General features: G+C 36.1%; 1 long non-coding RNA gene across 20 annotated transcripts in view; it reads left to right on the top strand.

Annotated features, from left to right (window-relative positions):
* The window catches only part of LOC131401145 (uncharacterized), a 75,758-nt gene extending 55,266 nt beyond the window's left edge, over window positions 1-20,492 (top strand). For 11 of the 20 annotated variants that reach the window (XR_009217573.1, XR_009217570.1, XR_009217565.1 and 8 more), the window contains 4 exons: window positions 2,084-2,265; window positions 2,556-2,704; window positions 9,638-9,769; window positions 12,071-20,492. This is a non-coding gene — a long non-coding RNA (uncharacterized LOC131401145). The remainder of the gene's footprint in view (window positions 1-2,083; window positions 2,266-2,555; window positions 2,705-9,637; window positions 9,770-12,070) is intronic. The other 9 variants (XR_009217564.1, XR_009217562.1, XR_009217557.1 and 6 more) reach the window with 7 other exon arrangements.
* The last annotated feature ends 2,563 nt before the right edge of the window (window positions 20,493-23,055 follow it).

The raw sequence follows: 23,055 nt of genomic DNA, 5'->3' as shown, positions 1-23,055 counted from the left end.
TCTAGTACATAAACAGAAATATTGAGATTGGTGGGAATTTGGTGCCTTGAACACAAGGTAACCATTATGATAGCTTTTATGTAGTACCTCATTTGTCCACACGGCGATGCTCTTCCAAAATAAGTACATAGAAATTGCTCTCCAATTTTCCAGTAGCATTACTGTCTGATTCCTCCATTCTGAGTGACTAATATATTGTAGGATTTTTGAACATCTTTTGTTATTAGACATTTAAATAATTTTAATGGTACTCTAGTAGGATTTTCAGGCCAATAATTTGTGTTTTTCAGTTGTTAAAGGTATTAATATTACTGGTACATTTAGTGTCTTACTCGTCCATTTACAGTGTAACTCTAAATTTCGTGCATTCCTGTGGACAATAAGCAATGATCGTGGAAATTCGCTAGTACTTAATTTTGCAGTTTGTATTAGCGTTATTGGTTGCATATTTCCCTTCTGGGATTATTACTCCCAATTTGATGCTCCAGTAATAGTAAGACAACAATAATATCGTAGGGTTCTTCAGGACATTGTGATTCTCAGCTATTGTAGGTTTAGGTATAGATTATTGGTAGTGTGCTTTTCTTGCTTATACCTCACTTTGGTTGTGCGATATGTAAAGTAGTCTTGCCAGTTACTGTGGGTCCTCCGTAACATAAGAGCAGGGTTTTCACTCTTAAAAACTCCAGGAAAAGTTCATCCAGATTTTGCAGTTTAGTGGACAAAAAGGGAACCTTGCATTACTCAATTTACTTCAAATATGATGCTTTTTGACTATGTTACCACTCTCATCAGAAATTTAGTCATAGGAAACTTCCATTAACATTACAATCTGATCTTACTAAAGAGCCTAAAATGTTTTGATAAAAGCTGATTATTCGTTTCTAATATTGTTAATTTTATCTCCACATTCACTGAGGTGATTGGCATTTTTAAAGTAGATCAGTTTAATTATTACGTATATTACAGTGGCTATTTTCCTGTATTTTTAGGCTTCTGCCCCCGAATTTCTAGAGATTTTTGTCCTTCATTGTCAGAACTATTTTAAGGTTTGTCGCCGCCTTGTGGACACAAAGAATAATCTTTTTCTGATATTCTGTAGTGCCGCATTAGTCCACAACGCATCGCCCTTTTGAAATGATGTTGCGGTGCTTGCATCATAAATTTGGTTCTGATTGAGTATTAATATGGTAACCTGATGACTGCTAGTGAGCCAAAAATACATTTGAGGAATTTAAAGGGCACTTGTTTTATTTCTTGATATTGTCCAATTACAGGTTCTGGCTCATAAAGTGTTTGTGTGCAGTGTAGTGCTGATATACAATTTGTTTAATTCGATATCCCTACCTATTAGCTTCATCATTCTGGTTTATCATTAGCAATTTAAAAATTTTACTAGCAAATTAAAAATACACAGGTGATATTAACATCAAGTACCAAAGATCAAGTACCAAAGATCGTGTTTCTCCTAAAAATAGTTGATCTCAAGTACATTACTCCATATATGAAAAATGTCTGAGGGAGTATATTGTTAAAGGCTTAATATACTAGTCCAAAATTTCTAAGTGTTGTTATTTTCTATACTTTTATTGCAGTAACTTCAGCTGATTTTTGTTAGATGTAGTATTGCCCCAGTAGACACATGCCCTATGATAAGCTGACATGGGTACTAAAAAGCATAGAATGTGATAATGTACTATTGCTATAATTGTGTCCTGTTTTCCAGTCTTTTAATGTACTATTGCTATAGTTGTGCCCTGTTTTCCAATCTTTTTTTTATTATCTACTCTCTGTACTTATGATGCAGTGACAAGTGGTGTTTTAATTTTGCTGGTGTTCTCAAGCAACCACTATTGTTTGCTTTAACGGTACTTTGAGCTGCATCTCACATTTGGTTTTAATTTTTTTTTTCATGGCAATCTTTTTTAGGTGGTGCACTTTATTGTTGTCACCTGGGTTTCTTAGCACGTTATAGTGCTTTACACGTGTAACTGTTCATTGCTTACTTTTAGTTTAACGTTGCTATTTAGATTGGGTATATTCTAATAGTATTAACCATTTAAACCTTCTTTTGCCCTTCTAGTTGACTGCCTGGAATTTTGTCTATTAGCAGAACATTAGGTATTAAGAGCTGCCAACTATGGGTTGAGTGGTTCTGGAGGTACCGTTGCTTGCCATATTATGAAACCATAGATCCATGACTTGTTATACTGCCCATGTTGACTTAATCACTTGATCAAAAAGCGTATCCCAGAATTTTACATGGTGAGTTGTCATTGCTTCTGTCTTGCTGTCATTGTTGAATAGTATTAATCCAAACTATAGTTACCAAGTTGATTCAGATGTGTTTGATAGGTCTTAGACTTTTTCTACCATTGTGAAAATTTTGGTTTTCTACTGCCTTGTATTGGTAGTGAGTTGACATATTTTCCTATCTGTTAATAAAGTTATATGTTGTCTAGTTGTTGGCTCAGCAATCCCTCTGTATTGTAGACGTGGTCCTGCTAAGATTTTTCACCATGTGTAGTCAAATGTACCTTTCTTCTGTTTTTGAGGTTCTTTCATGACTGTTCATTGGAGAGTCTTGCCACTGCTACTTCTCTGCTAGATCATTATTTAGCCCAGCTGTATTATGGGATCATCTTTTGACTTAATGGTGTCACTGGAAAACTTACATCTCCTAGTGGATGAAAATATTTCAATGGTAGGGCTAATCTCCATGTGGTATTCCTTTATCTCTTATCTTTGCTTACATATTTATGTGTTATACACATTGGGCAGTTTGCTAGTACAAATACTTTGCATTCACTCATGGCCAAGACACTGGTAACCATTATTTGGGGGCAACCTGTCAATGAGTTTATAGCTAACAAGTGTCGTCTCAATTTTGTAATAAGATTAAATGTTTTGTAGCAGGAACACCTATCTTAGCAACCCTGCTAATCAGTGGGACTCTGAATAAGGTAATTGACTTCTTTTTTAAAAAATAACAACTGTTATTTAACAACTGTGATATAATTCATGTACTATAAAATTCACCCTTTTTATTTATCCGAAGAACTTGAAATCAACAATCTCAAAGAGGCTTGTGCACCCCTATGTTCATTGCAGCATTCTTCACTGTAGCCAAGACGTGGAAGCAACCCAAGTGTCCATCAACAGATGATTGGAAAAAGAAGACGTGGTATATATATACAATGGAATACTAGTCAGCCATAAGAAAAGACAAAATCATCCCATTTGCAACAACATGGATGGACCTGGAGAGTATTATGTTAAGTGAAAGAAGCCAGACAGAGAAAGACAAACACTGTATGACCTCTCATATGTGGAATATAAACTCACACACGGACAGAGAGAACAGTTTGGTGGTTATCAGGGGGAAGAGAGTTGGGGGGTGGGCACGAGGCGTGAAGGGGCGCATTTATATGGTGACTGACAAATAATAAGGTACAACTGGAATCTCACAATGTTAGTATGACATCAATAAAAAAAATATTCGCCTTTTTAAAGTTCAGTGGCTTTTAGTATAATTCATAGAGTTGTGCAACCATAATTACTGCCTTACTGTAAAACATTTTCATCGCCCCAGAAAGAAGTCCCATACACATTAGCAGTCAACCTACATTTTCCCCTTTGGCCAACCGTGGAAACCACTAATCTAACTTTTGTCCGTATGGATTTCTCTATTCTGGACATTCATATGAATGCAGTCATGCAATATGTGACCTTTGTGTGCAGCTTCTTTCACTTAGCATGTTTGGGTGGTATGTCCATATTATAATATATATTGGTACTTCATTCCTTTTATGGCTTAATAATCCACTTTATGGATTAACCACATTTTGTTTATCCATTCATCAGCTGAAGGATATTTGGGTTTCCACCTTTTGTCTATTGTGAATAATGGTGCTATAAACATTCGTGTACAAGTTTTCATGTGGACATATTTTCATTTCTTTGGGTATACACTTAGCTTTGGAATTGCTTTGTAATACGGCAACTCTATGTTTAATGTTTTGAGTAATTGACAAACTTTACTAAAGTGACTGCACCATTTTAAGTTCTCACCAACAATGTATAAAGATTTCAGTTTATTCCCATTCTCTCTTGTTATTTTCTGTCTTTTATATCAGCCATCCTAGTGGATATGAAGTATCTCATTGTGGTTTTGACTAGTATTTCTGTGTCAAGCAATTTTTCATGTGCTTATTGGCCATTTGTATTTCTTTGGAGAAATGTCTGTTCAAATCCTTTGTTCATTAGAATTGGGTTATATGTCTTTTTGTCATTTTATTGTGAGAGTTTCTTATATAACTGGATAATAGAACTTTATGTGATTTGTAAATATTTTCTTCCATTCTGTGTGTTGTCTTTTCACGTTTTTGTGTGTGTGTGAGGAAGATTAGCCCTGAGGTAACATCTGATGTTTATCCTCCTCTTTTTGCTGAGGAAGATTGGCCCTGAGCTAACATCCGTGCCCATCTTCCTCTACTTTATATGGGACGCCGCCACAGCATGGCTTGACAAGCGGTGCGTCGGTGCACGCCGGGGATCCGAACCGGTGAACACCAGGCTGCGGCAGTGGAGTGCATGCACTTAACTGCTTGCACCACTGGGCCGGCCCCGCGTCTTTTCACTTTTTTGATGGCATATTTTCCAGCACAGAAGTTTTTAATATTGCTGAAATCCAATTTATCTGTTTTTTTTTTCTTTTTCCACTTTTGATTTTGGTGTAATAGCAAACCGTTATCTAACCTAAATTGTAGCTCTTACATTGAGGTCTGATCCATTTGGTATTTATTTTTGTATGTGGTGTGAGATAAGAGGTCCAACTTTATCCTTTTGCGTGTAGATTTCCAGTTGTCCCAGCACCATATGTTGAAAAGACTACTTCCTATTGAATTATCTTGACACCCTTATTGAATATCCCTTGATTCTAAATGCAAGGGTTTATTTTTGGCCTTTAAATTCTATTTCATTTATCTCTCTACCTTATGTCCAGGCTGTCTGGTAGTATTGTAGTAAGTTTTGTGTGTAAATTTTGTAGTAGTAAATTTTGTGTAGTAAATGTGTGTGTTTTGTAGTAATTTTTGAAATCTAGAAGTGTGAAGCCTCCTACTTGTTTCTTTTTCATGATTGTTTTGGCTATTCTGAGACCCTTAAATTTCCATATGAATTTTAGGATTATTTTGTCAATTGCTATAAAAAAAGATCTGGAATTTTGGTAAGGATCACATTTAATCTGTAGATCATTTTGTGGCGTGCTGCCATTTAACTATTAATTCTCCCAGTCCATTAACATGGAATATCTTTCCATTAATTTAGTCTTCTTTAATTTCCTTCAACACTGTTTTGTAATTTTCACTGTAAAAAGTCTTGTACTTCTTTTTAAAACTTTATTCCAAATATTTTGCTGTTTCTCATGATATTGAAAATAGAATTGTTCTCGTAATTTCATTTTTGATTCATTGCTGGTGTATAGGAAGAAAATTATTTTTCTGTTGATCTTGTATCTTCCAGTCCTTCTGAACTCATTAGAATTGCTTCTTTTTGTTCTAATAGTTTTAATATTAGGGGTTTTTTTTGGTGGATTCCTTAGGATTTTTATGTATAAGATTACATCCTCTGTGAGTACAGATCATTGTATATCTTTCTTTCCAATGTCATTGATTTTTATTTCTTTTTCCTGCCTAATTACCCTGGCTAAAATCTCCTGTACAATATTGGCAAGAGCAATTTTCCTTGTCTTGTTTCTGGTTTTATGGAAAATACACTTAATTGACCATTAATTACAACGATAGCTGTACAATTTTTGTAGGTGCAGTATTTCAAGTATAGAAAGTTCTCTTCTGTTCCTAATTTGTTGAGGGCTTTTTTTTTATCATGAATGGTTGTCATGAAATTTGTCAAATGTTTTTTCTGCATTTGTTGATATGATCATGAGGTTTCATCTTTATCCTATAAATATGGTGTATTAAATTCATTGATTTTCAGATATTAAACCAACTTTTCTTTGCTGAGATAAGTCACATTTGGTCATGGTGTATAGTCCTTTATATTCATTTCTGGATTTGGTTTGCAGTGTTTTGTTGGAGATTTTTGCGTCTCTATTCATAAGGTAGCTTGCTCTGTAGTTTTCTTGTTTTATCTTTGTCTTGTTTTGATATCAGGCTATTACTGGCCTCAGAATGAATTGGGAAGCATTTCTTCTCTAATATTTTTTGGAACATTATGTGAAGGATTGGTATTAATTCTTGTTTGTTTCATAGAATCACCATTGAAATGGTCTGTTCATGGGCTTTTTTTGTGGGAATTTTATAGATTAATTATTGAATTCGTTTTTATATGTCTATTCAGATTTTGCTTCTTGAGTCAGATTTGATTGTGTCTTTCTAGTAATGTATCCATTTTGTCTAAGATATCTAATTGACATACACTTTTTGATAGTATTCCTTTGTAATTCTTTTTGTTCCTGTAGGGTTGGTAATAATGTCCCCTCTCTTATTCCTGATCATATTTCTTTGAGTTTTCTCTCTTTTTTTCATTGTCAGTCTAGCTACAGGTTTGTCTGTTCTTTTTTGATTGTTTTGAAGAACCAAATTTAGTTTCCTTGATTTTCTCTACTTTTTTGTGTTCTTTCTTTCACTTATTTCTATTCTAACCTGTATTATTTCCTTCTTCCTGATTCATTTGGGTTTAATTTGTTCTTTTTCAAATTTCTTAACGTAGATATTTTGCTTATTGATTTGAGATCTTCAGTTTTAATGTAGGCAGTTGCAGCTACGGTTCTCCTCAGCACTGTTTTTGTTGCATCTAGTAAATTTTATATATTCTGTTTACATTTTCATTCATAATATTTTCTGATTCTCTTTGTGATTTCTTTTTTGACCTATTGGTTGTTTAGGAGTTTGTTGTTTAATTTCCACGTATTTGTGAATTTCCCAGATATCATTGTTATGGATTTCTAATTTCATTTCATCGTAGGAGAACATACTTTATGATTTCAATTCTTTTAAGTTTATTGAGACTTGTTTTGTGTGTTTTTTTTTTGTTTTGTTTTTTTTTTGCTGAGGAAGTGTCACCCTGAGCTAACATCTGTTAGATCAAGCAAAAAGAGGAAGATTCGCCCTGAGCTAACATCTGTGCCGGTTTTCCTCTATTTTGTATGTGGGTTGCTGCCACCGCATGGCCGCCGATGAGTGGTGTAGGTCTGTGCCTGGGAACTGAACCTGGGCCGCCAAAGCGGAGAGCACTGAACTTAACCACCAGGCCACAGGGCTGGCCCCTGTTTTGTGTCTTAGCATATGATCTATCCTGGAAAATGTTCCATGTGCATTTGAAAATAATGTGTATTCTGTAGTTCTTGTTATTCTGCAGTTGCTATAGATGTTTAATAAGTCAAATGGTTTTATAGAGTTGTTCAGGTCTTCTGTTTCCTCATTGATCTTCTGCCTAGTTGTTCTATTATTGAAAGTGTAGTAAAGATGTCTCCAACTACAGTCATGCACCACATAATGAGGTTTTGGTCTACGATGGACCACATATACTATGGTGGTCCCAATAGATTAGTACCGTATAACCTAGGTGTGTAGGACGCTATACCATCTAGTTTTGTTTAAGTACACTCTATGATGTTTGTACATCGACAAAATCACCAACAACACATTTCTCAGAACATATCCCTGTCATTAAGTGATGCATCGCAGTATTATTGGCAAATTATCTATTTTTTCCTCTGTTTCTGCTATTTTTTTCTTATTTTTGGTGTTCTGTTGTTAGGCGCATATATGTTTATAACTCTTAATATTTTCCTGATGAATTGATCCTTTGATTATAATAAAATATCCTTATTTATCTCTAGTGACAATCTTTTCTTAGTTCTATTTTATATTAGGATAGCTACCCCAACTGTCTTTTGTTTACTATTTGCCTGGTAGGTCTTTTTCCATCCTTTACTTGCAAACGTTTTGTGCCTTCGAATCTAAAATGTGTGTCTTGTAGATAGCATATAGGTGGATTATATTTTTTAAATCTATTTTGCCAAACTCTGCCTTTTGATGGACTATTTTTATTTATATTTAATGTAATTACTGATAAGGTAGGACTGATGCCTCTTGTTTTCCTGTTTGTTTTCCATGTGTTTTATGTCTTTTTATTCCTCTATTCCTCTATTCCTGACTTCTTTTGGGTTAAATATTTTCTTGTACCATTTTCATTTCCTTATTTCTTTACTGTATTTTTTGAGTTATTTTTTTTCATGGTTTTTCTGGTATTTCAATTAACATCTTACCTTAAAATAATTGATTTCAGATTAATACCAACTTAATATCAGTTGTGTACAAAACTTCCTCCACTATATCTTTGTTTCATCCTCTCCCCTTTGTGTTGTTTTTATTATATAAATTACATCTGTATACAATGTAAGCACATCAACACAATTTTCTAGTTATTCCTTTATGCTGTTGTTTTTAAGTAAGAAATGAGAAGAAAAGTGTTACAAATAAAAATCGATTTTTTTGTCTTTTATATTTATTTATGCACTTATTTTTACAGGTGCTCTTTATTTTTCATGTATACAAGTTATTGTCTAGTGTCTTTATTTCTGCCTAAGACACCATTTTGTATCTTTTGTAGTGCATGTCTGCTAGCATGGAATTCTTTTAATTTTTGTTTATCTGAGAATGTCATAATTTCTCCTTCATTTATCAAGGGTAGTTTTGCTAGTTACAGAATTCTCAGTTGACTTTGTTTTTTCCTTTGGTAGTTTGAATATACCATCCCACTGTTTTCTGGTCTCTGTAATTTATGATGATAAATCAGCTTTAACTTATTGATGATCCATTGTATGTGATGAGTTGTTTTTCTCTTGCTGCATTCAAGATTCTGAAGTCAATTTGACAGTTTATCATGAATCTAGATGTGAATGTCTCTGATTTTATCCTTTTTGGCATACATTGATCTCCTTGCATGTATAGATTAATATTTTTTCATCACATTTGGTAAGTTTTTGGCCATTATTTGTTCACATATTCTTTCTGTCTCCTTCTCCTCTCCTTTGTTTGACTCCCGTTATATTTGTTATATTTACTGAGATGAGTTTGTTTTCATTATCTTATAATGAGAAAACTTAAGGCTATATATAATATTGGCTGAATCTCATAAGTAGTATTCTTGTTTTATTGTTTGCTAAATGTTTGATTATAATTTACATTTCTTTTTTTGACCCAGTAGTTATTTACTGTGACGCTTCATGTTGAAGATTTCTGGTTTGAACTACTTTTTCTAAAAAATATATATATATATTTTTATAAGAAATATAAATATATATATATTTTTATAAGAAATATAAAAATATAAAATATAAATATAAAAAATATAAAAATAAAATAAATATAAAATAAAAAATATATTTTTTAAAATATATTTTATATTTAAAAATATTTAAAAATTTTAAAAATTAATATATTTTTATATAAAAAATATATATATATGGTTTTGCATTGCGATTAAACAATGTGGGTGCTGTCTTTTCCTACATGCCTAGTTTTTAATAACAACTTTATCTAGTAGGGTAAATCCCTCATTCTTATTTTTTCTTTTAAATTTCTTTATTTTCATGTGCTTATTCTTCCAGGAGACTTTTAGAAACTACTTGTCAAGTTCTCACCACAAATACCATTGAAATTGCAATTGGAGTGGCATTGAATGTATAGATTAATTTTTGGAGAGATGTCGTCTTTATAATCTTCGCATACATATGAATGTGGTATGTTTCTCCTTTTATTTGGGTCTTCTGTATTGTGTATGTGTGTATGTATCCTACCTATTATCTGCAGTATTTTTTTCCTAGTTTCTGAAAGAAATAGGCAGATGTTTTAAGAACTGAGATTCTGGTGGGGAAAGTACAGAAGATGTCATCTGCATAGACTAGACTCTTCAGTATAGAAGTCATATAAAATCTATTTTTTGGGTATGATGTTAACATTTCTTCCACATGACCCTAGGAGCCTGCATTATTTATAATGTTCCACATCCCTGTTTTGTGTAAGTACAGAAGTGATTGGTAATATTAGAGAAATTATGTAGTAAGCCATTTGTTTTTAGTGCTGTCAGCATCCTTTTGATCCTCCCCTTCCCCATTTAGAAGTGCTTCCTCCATCCTGCAAGCTTCTGGGGACTCATTGCTCGTTGTTTACAGGATATGTACCCATTGAGGACATTTAAACCCTCCAATATAGAGCTAACTTTGCGTTCTCACTACAAAAGCTTAGAATCAGAGAGGTAAAAATCCTGTTCCACTTGGTGGTTTTTTAATTTTCATAGCAACTCTCTGAGACAGAGCTAGAGGAGAACATTCAGGATACAGAGAGGGATTTGAACTTAGATCCTATGAGAAGCATCATAGGAATTAGAGCTGTTTAGATTGTGGGAGACAACTCCTCCAAAATGGAGGGTTTGATGGTCTGTTGTCAGATCTTTTATGAAGTCAGAGATAGTTTTTGCTGCTTTTGAAGGCAGTTCTAGTTAATGAAGAAACAGATTTAGGAACTGTCCAAAGATGAAAATACTCTTGGAAGTGATACCTAGTGGCTTGTATGACCACTTGGGATAGAATTTGAGAATCTCTCTGCATGGAATGCGAGGTTGGATTACATGTACTTGAAGGTCACATTTATTCTTGAGATTCAGCCTCAGTCAGATCAAAGGAAACTGATTTTTATTGTGTGCCTACTTCACATGTTCCCGTTTAATCATCACCACAACCCTCTGAGGCATCCTAGAAAGGTAGAATAAGTTTGCTAAGGTAACTCATCTAATTAATGGCAGAGCATGCTTATTTTACCTCTCTCCTCTCATATATTTTAATTTGCAATAGTAATTCCTTAAATTTGTATAGCACTTTATCATTTAGAAGCCTTTCACAAACATGGTTTTATTTCTTCCTTATAAAAGTCTGGTAAAATTGGGGCCGGCTCCGTGGCTTAGCGGTTAAGTGCGCGCGCTCTGATGCTGGCGGCCCGGGTTCGGATCCCGGGCACGCCCCAAGGCACCACTTCTCCGTCCAACCCGAGGCCGAATCCCACGTACAGCAACTAGAAGGATGTGAACCTATGACATACAACTATCTACTGGGGCTTTGGGGGGAAAAATGAATAAATAAAATCTTTAAAAAAAAAAAAAAGTCTGGTAAAATTGGAAGAACAGATTCCATGTGTCTATTTTATAGGTGAAAAACATAAGTTCAGAAACTGTTGAATTTCTCTGATCATTTCATACACCTTCCATATTTTGCACTTGGGGAAACTGAGTACCAGAATTAAAAATCAGGATATGTTGTAGGTGTTCTTTCATTTATGTTGGGAGAAGGTGGGACAGAAGGGTTGTGTTGCTTTTATACATCCTTTAGTATACACTTGCTTGATGCCAGCTCACCACATTAGATAACTGGCATTTTAACAAGCATTGATCAAAGGCGCTAAAGGTTTAAGGAGGAAATTTAAGGCTTTAGGTAGCAGGTTGTGGAAGATACATTGGGTAATGAGGTCCTTCTTGGAGGCTTTGAAAGTGTTTAAAGTATTTCCTGCTCCAGGTTCAAGGGTCGTCTGGGAAGCAGGCCACTGGAGAATGGGTTATGCTGTAAGTTTGTAATCAGTCTAGTATGGATGGGAATGAGGCCTTAGCCCTTGCCCACAACTCTGGGAGCCACCATTGACTCATGAGTCTGTGACAGGCTCAGAGTGATGGCTCTCTTGATTATTGTATAGGTTATAGATGTAAATTCTCTGGGATGGAAGGACCTTAAAAGTCTCATATCCAAAATAGGTTATTTTAATTTGCCGTAATGCAAGTCCTTTTATAATATACCCAACAAATGGTCTTTTACCCTCTGAGTAACTGCACTTAGTGATGGGGAACTCCTTCCTGAGTCAGCTTGTCTCTTCTTTCAAGACCTCTATGCAATATTGAGCTGAAATATCTTTTTCTATAGCTTCAACTCATTCAGCATATTTGTATTGTGCCCCAACTCAAAAATACTGCTTTATTGTTCTCTCTCCTGCATCTTCAGCTTCTCTCTACTGCCTTTTGAGCTGCCAGGCACTGTGCTGGGTGATGGGGATATGGAGAAGAATTAGACACAGTTCCTGCCCTCAAGGAGTTCTCAGTCTAGTGAGAGAGTTCAACGTGTACACAGATAATTGCAACAGTATGGTATGCTCTACAATGGAGGTATGTACAAGGTGCTATGGGGTTCAGAAGAGAAATCATTTGATTGAGTCTGGAGATGCCAGAGGTTGGAGGAACTGATGCTTACGTTGATTCTTAAAAAAAAGTAAAGTTTGACCAGGCAGAAAACAAAGAGAATGACCTTCTAAGCAAAGACATGGACATTGGAAATAGGATGATGAATTGGAACTACAAGTAGTTCATGAAATTAGCTTGGAAATGTAGACTGGGCATAGATCCTTATATATTATGCCATGAACTTTGGGTTTCATTTTGAGTGTTTTAAGAAGGGGATGCTTTTGATGGTCACTCTGGCAGTAGTATAGAGTTCTGGAAGATTTTCAAATCTAGACAGGGAGATCAGTTAGAAGGATACTATAGTAGTTAAGATGATAAATGATCTAAGGCCAGAAGGAGTGGGAGTAGAGAAGAAGGGATTACCTCCTAAATAAGAGGTTATAAAAACAGACATAATAGAACATGAGAAAATTAAGGTTGAGAAGAGCGAAAAATCAAGGCTTTCAGACTTTGGCAAATGTGCATCCCCCTACCCCACCCTGGCCTTGATGAAAGATCCTCTTATGTTCTTTAGATGGGCGTTGCCATTGGTTCCTTCTGGGCCAGGCCTTGACTGCACAGATTTTGGAAGTTTCTTTTTGGGGGACAGCCGTTTAAGAAATGTTGATTCTCAGGAAGACGTCTGAACAGCTGCAGACCTCTTATAGTATTACTAAGTTCCCGGTCTTTAGCAGCAGCAGGCCTACTCTCACTGTCACGTCTCCCAGAGGATTTTTACCAAAAGTGGAGGCGTTTATATCTAAAACCCACTCAGGGAAGAAATGGCCTTAGTTGTTATTGTCTCAATTGCTTTATTTTGCTTAGAGATTTATAAACGTTTATGGTTACACCTCCAAGGAAAAAATATGTTCAATAATTAAAAATCTAAACATATCCATTGTTTATTTTCTCTTTTCTCAAAGCAATATAAACACAATGTTCTTTGGGAAATTCTCCACTTAAGGCTCAGAGTAGTGACCCTGGGGATTCAGAGAATGGCTTTCTGTGACTAGAATGATTAATGGTAGATTATATTTAAGTAAACCTGATGTATTTTCGGTGGGCCTTATGTAACTATCCATCCGGAGGGCAGTAGGGGAAAGGGTGGGAGAGGAAGCCCTGAGCAGGACAGCAAAGCAGTTTAGTGAGAGTTTGGGCCTTGGGACTAGATAGCCTGAGCTCAGATCTGCTCCCATATTTACCAATGTGGTCTTGAGCATGGTTTTTCACTTCTTTGGGACTTTGTTTCCTCTTATTTAATAGGAGTAATAATATCTTTTTGCAGTGATTGGAGGGGGCGAATGTAAGAATTTAATGGGATTACGTAAATTGCTTAGAACAGGTCTGGAATATGCTAAATGCTGTATCAACTATAGTTGCCGCTGATAATGTTGACCATGACAAGGATTAAAAGAAGATAGTTAACTAGAATTGCTTCTATTTTACATCATCAGTGAAGATGTTGGGGTTTAAGAAAGAAAGAAAAACAAACTGACATCAAGATTTTCAATGGTATGCTAGTGTGAATTCATTTCTCTGCCTTTCTTTTTTTTTCTTTGCCAAATAGGTTGGGAAACCAGATGAATTTTGTCTATGTCCTGATCATTAATCTGTTGCCTTTGCTCTTATTTTCAAATAGAAAGCTGTGAAAAGTTGTGTTACACATGAATAAAGGTTATCCTAAAAACGTAGAAAAATGTTTTCGAGTTGGTCAAAACTGAATTTGAAACCTGACTCGACTGCTTACTAGCTGTGTGATCTAAGGCATGTTACTTAACCTCATTGAACCTCACTTCATCTAACATGATAATTAATTTGCAGGGTTTCCATGAGGATATTTGTAAAGTGTATCTCATAAGTGCTCTATAAATTACAGCTATCATTGTTAGTTCTTGGGACACTCACCGTGTGACAGAAACAACAGCAGGCCCTGGTGGCTGGGAGGACTTCATGGATCCAACAGCAACCTGGAGTTATGCTCTTCTGAAGAAATCCTACTCGGATGGATATAATACAACCTGCTAAGTGTCCTAGCACTTATCAGGTTGTATTATCATTGTCCGTGTCTATGGCTCTCGTCTACCAGACTCTAAATTCCTTACGTGCAAGGACAGTGCCTTATTCATCTTTGTATTCGCAGTGCCTAATCCAGTGCACATTGTAGGCCTCATTAAATGTTTGTTGAATGAAAAAATGAATCATCAACAGACATTAATTGGGCGCCTGCTCTGTGATCTCCATGAGCTCAGCTTGTCCCCGCCAGTTGCCTACAACGAACAAGCTGTCTTCAATATGCTTGCTCCTGAAGCTTACTCCTATCTTCTAATTCTTTTGCTGAGGACTTTTCTGTGTAGTGCAAGGATAGCAAATATATTTCATCTCAAGTACTATCTCCAATTGATTGATAGTGCCTGCCTTGATTATGTCTTATAAAAAGGATTCTGAAGCCAGGTCTCAGCTCAGTGTGAAAGAGGGTTATAACTAATTAGTGATGTTTGCTGAGGGTGGGAGAAGGGGGAGTAGCAGCACAAGTGCCACATATATGTGATTTAATATTGTGTTTTCCATGAAATACTGTTTCTATGCCTGCATTTTAGTCTTGGCTACTTGTAGATGTTGCGTGGCTGCTGCTGCTGCTGCTGCTGCTGCTGCTACTACAATTGCTGCCAGTTGCTCCTTGGGTAGGACCAGAGTGATCATTGATCAGAAACTTCATCCTCACAGTCTTGGATTTGCTCCTGTGGCTGATATTCACAGTTTTCCCCTTTCAACTTTACCTCAGCTGTATCCCTTTACTACACTGACAGGTAGGCCTCCACTTTCTGTTCACTGCTCAAGAGGCTCACATTTCCTTTTTCTTCTTTAGTGTGATTAATCATTATTGCTCTATGAGAAGTCTTCTTTCTGTGAGATGTGACAACTAGAATACAAGTTAACCATTCCAGGGCCCTACAATGAGTCATATAAGCTCCTTTTTAATATGGGAGAAAATTGAGTATACTTTCAGACTGTGGGGCAGGAAGAACTGAGAAGGGAGGCATTGTAGATGTGGGAGAGAGAGATGATAACAGATGAAATAAGATCCTGAAAGATGATGCAGGTAGAGATAGGAAGGCAAAACCTATGGCTCTAGGACATGGGTGGAGGGTTAGTCTCAGATGAAAGGAATTACCTCTTCACTGGAGCATAGAGATAGGGATAGGAGTTAAGGAAGAGTACTTGATAAGGGTGTTGAAGATTTGTGATAAGGGTGTTGAAGATTTGTAATTGTAGAGGTAGATAATGGAGAGGAAGCTGACCAGGGACGGGATTATGAAGACAAATCAGAATCTTTAAGAAATATCCAGGCCAAAAGGCTGGAGTGGGGCTATTACCAGGAGAGCTTATAGTATATCAAAGTGAGAATCTAGTTTGAAATTTGATTAGAAACTCAGGAAAATATAAAGTAATCTTGGGCCATTGTCACAAGTAACATTTGGTTGCCTGTAATTTACCTTGATTGAGGAGTGGACAGCCAGCAAGAGAGAGGTTACACAGAAATGGACTTGAGAAGCCAGACTGTATGGAAGAAAGGTGGAAGTGAGCTCAGAGTCTGTGTACAAAAAGAGGCCTTAATGTGATCAAGATGGGTGTTGAGTAGTTGGAAAACTGGAATGATAGGACCTGTAATCAGAGAGTAGGTTTTGGAATGTTAAGATTTCAAAACTGGAATGATCAAGATACCTGGGAAACTAGGATGTCAGATGGTCATGTACATGGATATTGAGGTGACCCAGGACTACAGCAGAAGCTGGGCCGGGAATGAACACTGTGGGCCAGGTACGATAGGCTTCAGTGAGGAATGATCTGGAGGTTGGCACATGGCAACTGCAGATCCAAGAGAAGAGAGGATGTAGTGGGATAGTACGAGCCTGAGAAGAGTGGTGGGGATTATTAGGAGATACAAAAACTATGGTTTGTACATTGCACTGAGGTGTTGACTGGCAGAATGCCCAGCTAAAATGATCCCCTCCTTTATTGAGTGCTTGCTCTATGCCCGGCACCTTGCTATGTGGGTCTGTCACATTTCAGGTGTGAGAGGATGAGCAGCAATCCTAGGCAAGGACAGCTAGGGGAGCTGCTGGCCCTTAGCACTGATGGAATCCTGTGGCCATCTCCTAACTCTTTGAAAGATCAGCGGACTGGTCAGCTTGAAGTGGCATAAAAAGATTTCTTCAGGATCAGAATTTTTCCTTGACCTTGACCTAACGTCATCACATGGTACAAACTTTTTTTTGGCTATGTTCCACAATGTATTTTGGCTTCTGAGTCTCTGAGTTGAGAAGTGAGCTAGTACTGCTGTTGGAAAAAACTAGGCACTGTACTTTAAAAACACACATATTGATTAACTAGAACAAGACACATTGAGCTTTTAAGATGAAGGGTAGACAAAGCTCACATCAATGGGTGAATAACAAAACCACTTTGTAAAAGCTCTTCTAGGGTCAGGATACATCCAGTTTAGTGGCCATATTGTAGATGTTTCCTGTGCTGTTGGGAAGGAGGGCTAGAAATTGATGTGGAGAGATGGCCCTTGGACTTGGAAGGTAAAGTTTAGGAGAAGAGAGTCTCTGTGAACCCTCTGACATTGCATATAGTCGTTTTTCTTCTGTTATAGTCTTTAAATGAGTCAATATTCTAATCAAGGTTTAGAGCCACTGCCTTAGTGACCAGGCCCTCAGACAGCCCAACCCCTCCTGTGGGGGCTGCTTTATATTTATTCCTCAGGAGGAGCTGGTAGAAGACTTCATGTGAGGGAGAAGAAAAGGAAAGGAGCAGAGGGTGACTGCAGCCTCTCTGCATCTCAGCTTCACAAAGCATGACTCAACAGAGGGATCACTCCTGAGACTCTCCAGACCACATGTTGCTCTTTTCAATCTCATGCGTAGCCCTCTCAGCTCCTTTCTTTTTTCAGAAGTTGTACTGTATGTGTGTATATGAACTGTTACTTCCCATAAAGAGCATTCCATGTTCACAGCAAAGAAAATCCTTATAATATGGCATAATACTTGCCCTGTTAGGCCTCCAACAGTCAAAAATTGCTGAGTCTCCAATGCTGGAATATAAGCTACCAGAGATGAGTTTGAGTTTTAGCAACAAAGAACCCCAGCTTCATGGAAGGAAAACAGTCAATTGACTTGAAAGTAACCCCTATCTCTGTGCTCATATTCTTTCTTTTTCCTTCAGCCCCATGAATAAGGTATCACCGATGAAAGCAAATAAAAGCCATGACTTCCTCTGGCACTTTTCTAGCCCATGTATATGTCCTTGGGAGTCACTCTATTTCATTAATACTTCCTTCTTCACATCTCTTAAGACCCAGAGAGGCATGGATGCTAAGGTTGGGGTTGAATTTGTCATAGTTGCCTCTGAATTTGGACAATACTCACGTTAATCAACCTGATACCCACTCCTACCTGATCTCATAGCAGCCACGGGAGAAGCTGTAGCCAAGGCCAACAACCCTACTGACTCCAGCCTCAGGATTTACCCCTGATGTCTCACCTGATTATGAAACAGCAGTAGGAGAGCTTGCCCCAACCCAACCCCCCCTTCTGACTTGGTCATCAGAGATTAGGACTTGTCTTAAGATTTATGGTATATAAGGACAGAAATCTTATGTCTTAATAGGAAACAATATCAGGGGCCCTGGTTACATTTTGTCTGTTTTGGGAGTGGGCAGAATAGGGCATGGGGGAAGTGGAAAGTCTTGTGCCTTTCAAATACCTTCTTAGTGATTCCTCAGGACACCCTTGGTCACACCTTCTGGTGCCTTATCCTGAGCCTTGCCTCTCCTTTCTTCCGAGTCCTTCTAGTGCACTCCTTGCTCTTACTAACCACCTTTCATTTCCTGCCCCACCCTGATAGGTTTCATCAGGTGTTTTTTCCTTTCCTTCACCCAGGCCATATGTCTGGGACAGCCCACATCTGGGAGGAGCCTTATTGTGAATGAGTGAATGAAGTCGCAGTGAGTGTTGGGAGTGACACCCATGTTTCTCTCTGGATATAAGGAGAGAGAAGGAGTGGAGGGCAGAGAGGAAGAAGAGGGAGGCTATGAAATCCCATAATGGAGTAACAAATGCTTGACATTTTAGTGGATATTGGACCTGGAAGCCTACATGAATGAAGGAAGCAAACCTGAGATCCCTGATGTTTGTGAGTGAAAATAGGATTGAACTTACTGCCATTAGGAATGGTGGGAGGGAGAAGAGGAAAGTGAGGGAGGTCGTAAAATCCTTTCAAAGAGGATGCACTGAGACTTGCTTCATAACCCGTAATTTTTTAAGGTAGATGGAAGATAAGTTGTTGCACTGCACTACTTTGTTGCTACTTGTGAGAGTCACTGCCAGCCACTCTTCTCAGGTAGGGCTGCATTTGTGGAGATTTTTGTTGACCTTTATTGAAAAACATCCCAGTACAAGGTTTGCAACTTAGAAGAACTGTGGTTCAGTGACAGGGTGTTAAAGGGAGCAACGACAGAGGAGATAGCACAAGTAGTACCAAATAGCTCAGTTTTTTGTTTTTAATAGGATGGATGGGCCAGAGACAGTAAGCAGAATGGCTCCAGGCAACCCCAAACACCAGATATGACATAAAGAAACAGTACAATGAAAGGTCAATGCTTCTAGCTGTTATTTGTCATTCCCCAGAGTGTGATGGAATATCTAAAATAAAAAGAAGAGCTGCTTTGGAGAAGGATTATAAAAGATTCTTTCATAGAAGAGATTTAGAAGAGGGGAAAATTCCAATTACGTAAGATGGATATTACAGCTTTTAAAGACATCTATTCTCTACATGGGTCATGGAGATTGATACCAGTATCAGCTTGTGGCTGACTAGAGCAGTTTAACTTAGAGGTTTCATGCTTTTGGAGAGATGCTACCAATCTCTCTCGCTTTGACAGGTGTTCATCTGCAATGAGTCCAGTACCTGAAGGAGCAGGAGGACAACAAGCGTCCAGGGAACAAAAGTATAGCCTTCTAAGTGAAGATAGCAACTGAAAAGATCGTGGGCTTGGCTGGATTAGGCTGGTCTTGTTTGTTTTTTCAAAATAAGAAACTTTTTTTCTTGATGATAAAAGTAACAACTGATTGGTAAAAAATTAAGTGAAAGGTATAAATTAAAAATTAAAGAATACCTATAATCTTATAACCCAGAAAACAGTAACTCAGAACATTAGAGTGTTTTCTTTTACACTTTTATAAAAAATGTGTATAACAAAATTTAAAAACAAAATTGACTTCATATTGTATATATTCTTCAACTTTTTTCATTTGAAAATAACTAAGCATATTTCCATGTCATTGGCATTCTTTGAAAACACAATATTAGGTGTTACATAGTATTTCATATGGATCTAACAAAATTTATTTAGATGATCCCATACTGCTGGACATTTTGGATATTACCAGTTTTGCCTATAAAATTAAAATGTAATGAACATCATTGTACATTAATCTTTATGTGCATCTCTAATGATTTCTTCAGAATAAATTTGTATAATTAGAATTACTGAGTTTGAATGATGAGAGCATTATTAGGGTACCTGGACGGTTCTTGAATTGTCCTCAATATAATTGTACAAATTACATTCCCATCAGTGGTATATAAATGTGTATATTTTTACACACATTCATCAAAACATGGCCTTTTTAAAATCTGTGCTCATTTGATAGTCAAAAACATATTTGTTGGTTTAGAGATTTTTATTTCTAATTTACATACAGTAAAATTCAGTCTTATGGTGTATAATTCTATGGGTTTTGACAAATACAGAGTCACGTATTCTTCCATTCCAGTACCATACAGAACACTTTTATCACTAGTAATTTTTCTCGATTGCTCTTTTTGTTGTCAACCTCTTTACCCATTCCCAAGCCCTAGAAACCACTGATTTGTTCTTGATCCCTATGGTTTTGCCTTTCCCAGAAGATAGTATTAATGGACTCATGCAATATGTAGACCTTTTGGTCTAGCTTCTTTCACTTAGTAATATGCATTTAAGATTCATCCATGTTGTTATGTGTAATAACAGTTCATTCCTTTTTATTGTTGTACTTTATTGTTTGGATGTACCACAGCTTTTTATCCATTCACTAAATGATGGACATTTGAGATGTTTCCAGTTTTGGTGATTATGAATAAAGTTGCTATAAACTTTCGGATAATGGTTTTGTGTGAACATAAATGTTCATTTCTAGAGGGTAAATGCCTAGGAGTGGGAATGAGTGCCAAACTTTTCCAAAGTTTCTGTATCATTTTGCATTCCCACCACAAATAGATGAGTTCCAGTTGCTCTACATCTTCATCAGCATTTGGTATTATCATAATTTTTTTTTAAATTTTAGCCATTCTACTAGGTATATAGTGATATTTCATTTTGGTGTAAGTTTGCAATTCCCTAATGGCATATGAGTTTGAGCATCTTTTCATATGCTTATTTGTCATCTGAATATCTTCTTTGGTGAATTGTCTGTTCAAATCTTTTGCCCCCTTTTTTATTGGGTTCTTGCTTTTCTTATTGTTGGGTGTTTAGGTTTCCTTATATATTCTTGATAGAAGTCCTTTGTCAGATATGTTATTTGGAATCGAGTTCTCTGAGTCTGTGGCTTGTCTTTCCATTAACAGTGCATTTTTCAGAGCAAAAGTTTTTAATTTGATGAAGTCCACTTTGTCAAATACATGACAATTTAAGTTGGGATGGGTATAAATGGAGTTGAAGTGTTCTAAGCTAGTTGTATTATCCGGGAGGTGTTTAATAATAACAAATACTTATTGTGGAAGTAAGACTCTAAGAGTAGATCTAAAAGAAAGATCCATTATGATCCTTACACTGTGTAAATCTCCTCCCCTTTAATGTGGGCAGGATCTGTGTCTTGCTTCTAACCAATAGGATAATGGCAAAGGTGATGGGATGTCACTTCCATGAAAATGTTACATAATATTACATATACACTTAAAAATAGCCTCAAAATATTAATTAATAGAAGTCTATGGAGAAATTGAAAAATCCAAGTGAGAGAATTCAATAGCTCTTTTCAATTATTGAGAAATAACATATACAAATCAAGAGCATACAGAAGATTTAAACACCACAATGTATAAGCCTCACCAAATGGAAATTGAAATATATATACTTCTGCTTCAAAAAATTACAGAAAACATAATTCATTTGAAGCATACTTGGAACAGTTACAAGAATTGATTCTGCATTAGACCATAAAAAATCATTTACTGATTTAAGGTGTTGGTATCATAGGATCCATGTTGTCTTACCACACTGCAATTAACTTATATATTAATAAAGAATGTAAATAAAACATCTACATATATTTAATAATTTAAAATGCATTCCTAAATATCTCGTGAATCAAAGAAGAAATGAGGGATGTCTTGAAATAATTAAAATTTAATGATAATGAAAATACTACATATAAAAACCTGTGAGACATGGTGAAAGTATGCTTTGAGGAAAGTTTATAGCCTTAAATAGTTATATTAGAAAAGAAGAGGGGGTGAAAATTAATGAGCTAAGTATCCAAGCTAAGAATATAGTAGGAAAAATAGGAAAAACAAAGATAGTAGAAGGAAGGAGGTATTAAAGGTAAAAGCATCAATTTATGAAATAGAAAACAGACACAACAAAGATCAATAAAACCCCATATTTGTTTCTTTTACAAAACTAATAAAATAGACAAGCATTTGACAGATTCTTCAAGATAAAAAGAAAAGGTACATAGAGATAATGTGAAAGAAAGGGGGAACATAACAAAAGAAAAAACCCAAAGATTAGAGAATAGTATTAATTTATGCCAAAGGAGACTGAAAATTTTAGAGGAAATAGACAAATTCCTAGAAAAATGTAACTTAAAACTGACTTAATTTTATTGAATACTCATATAAAATTTTAAGCTAAGTAGTCGTTCAAATCTTTTGTCTTGAGACTCAACTATATGCTTTCTACCAGAAACTCACTTTAAGTAAAAATACATAGATAAGTTATATTATGCAAACACTAACCAAAAAGTTGGAGTGGCTACATTAATATAAAAAAGTAGTCTTCAGAAGAAGGAATATTCTCAGGATAAAAAGGGACATTACATAATGATAAAGAGGGCAATTGTCCAAGAAGACATAACAATACCTAAAGCAAAAACTGATAGAACTACAAGGAGACACCGACAAATCCACAATTACATTTGGAGATTTCAATACTTTATTCTTAAGAATTAATAGAACAATTAGCTAGAAAGTTAATAATAAATATAAACAACTTGTCATAACTGATATTTGTAGAACACTATACACAGCAGCAGTAGAATTCATATTCCTTGCAATTGCACATGGAATGTTCAAGATGATAAACTAGATCCTAATTCATAAAATAAACTAACAGACTGGCTTCTCTCAGCACTACGAAATTAAGTTTCATTCATGTCTCTTCATGGCTTGATAGCTCATTTCTTTTTATCCCTGAGTAATGTTCCATTTTATGGATGAAGCATGGTTTATCCACTCACCTATTAAAGGACATTTTTATAAAGGATATCTTTAATAAAAATGGTTGCTTCCAATTTTTGGCCATTATTAATAAAGCTGCTATAAACATTCATGTGTAGGTTTTTGTGTAATTGTAAGCTTTCACTCACTTGGATAAATACCTAGAAATGCAATTGCTGAATGGTATGGTAAATCTATGTTTAGTTTTGTAAGAAACTGCCAAACTGTCTT

Source organism: Diceros bicornis, chromosome X (assembly GCF_020826845.1).
Source record: "Diceros bicornis minor isolate mBicDic1 chromosome X, mDicBic1.mat.cur, whole genome shotgun sequence".
In the NCBI taxonomy this organism is placed as follows: domain Eukaryota; kingdom Metazoa; phylum Chordata; class Mammalia; order Perissodactyla; family Rhinocerotidae; genus Diceros; species Diceros bicornis.
Note: the sequence above shows the minus strand (reverse complement) of the source record. Positions and strands in the feature narration are given on the sequence as shown.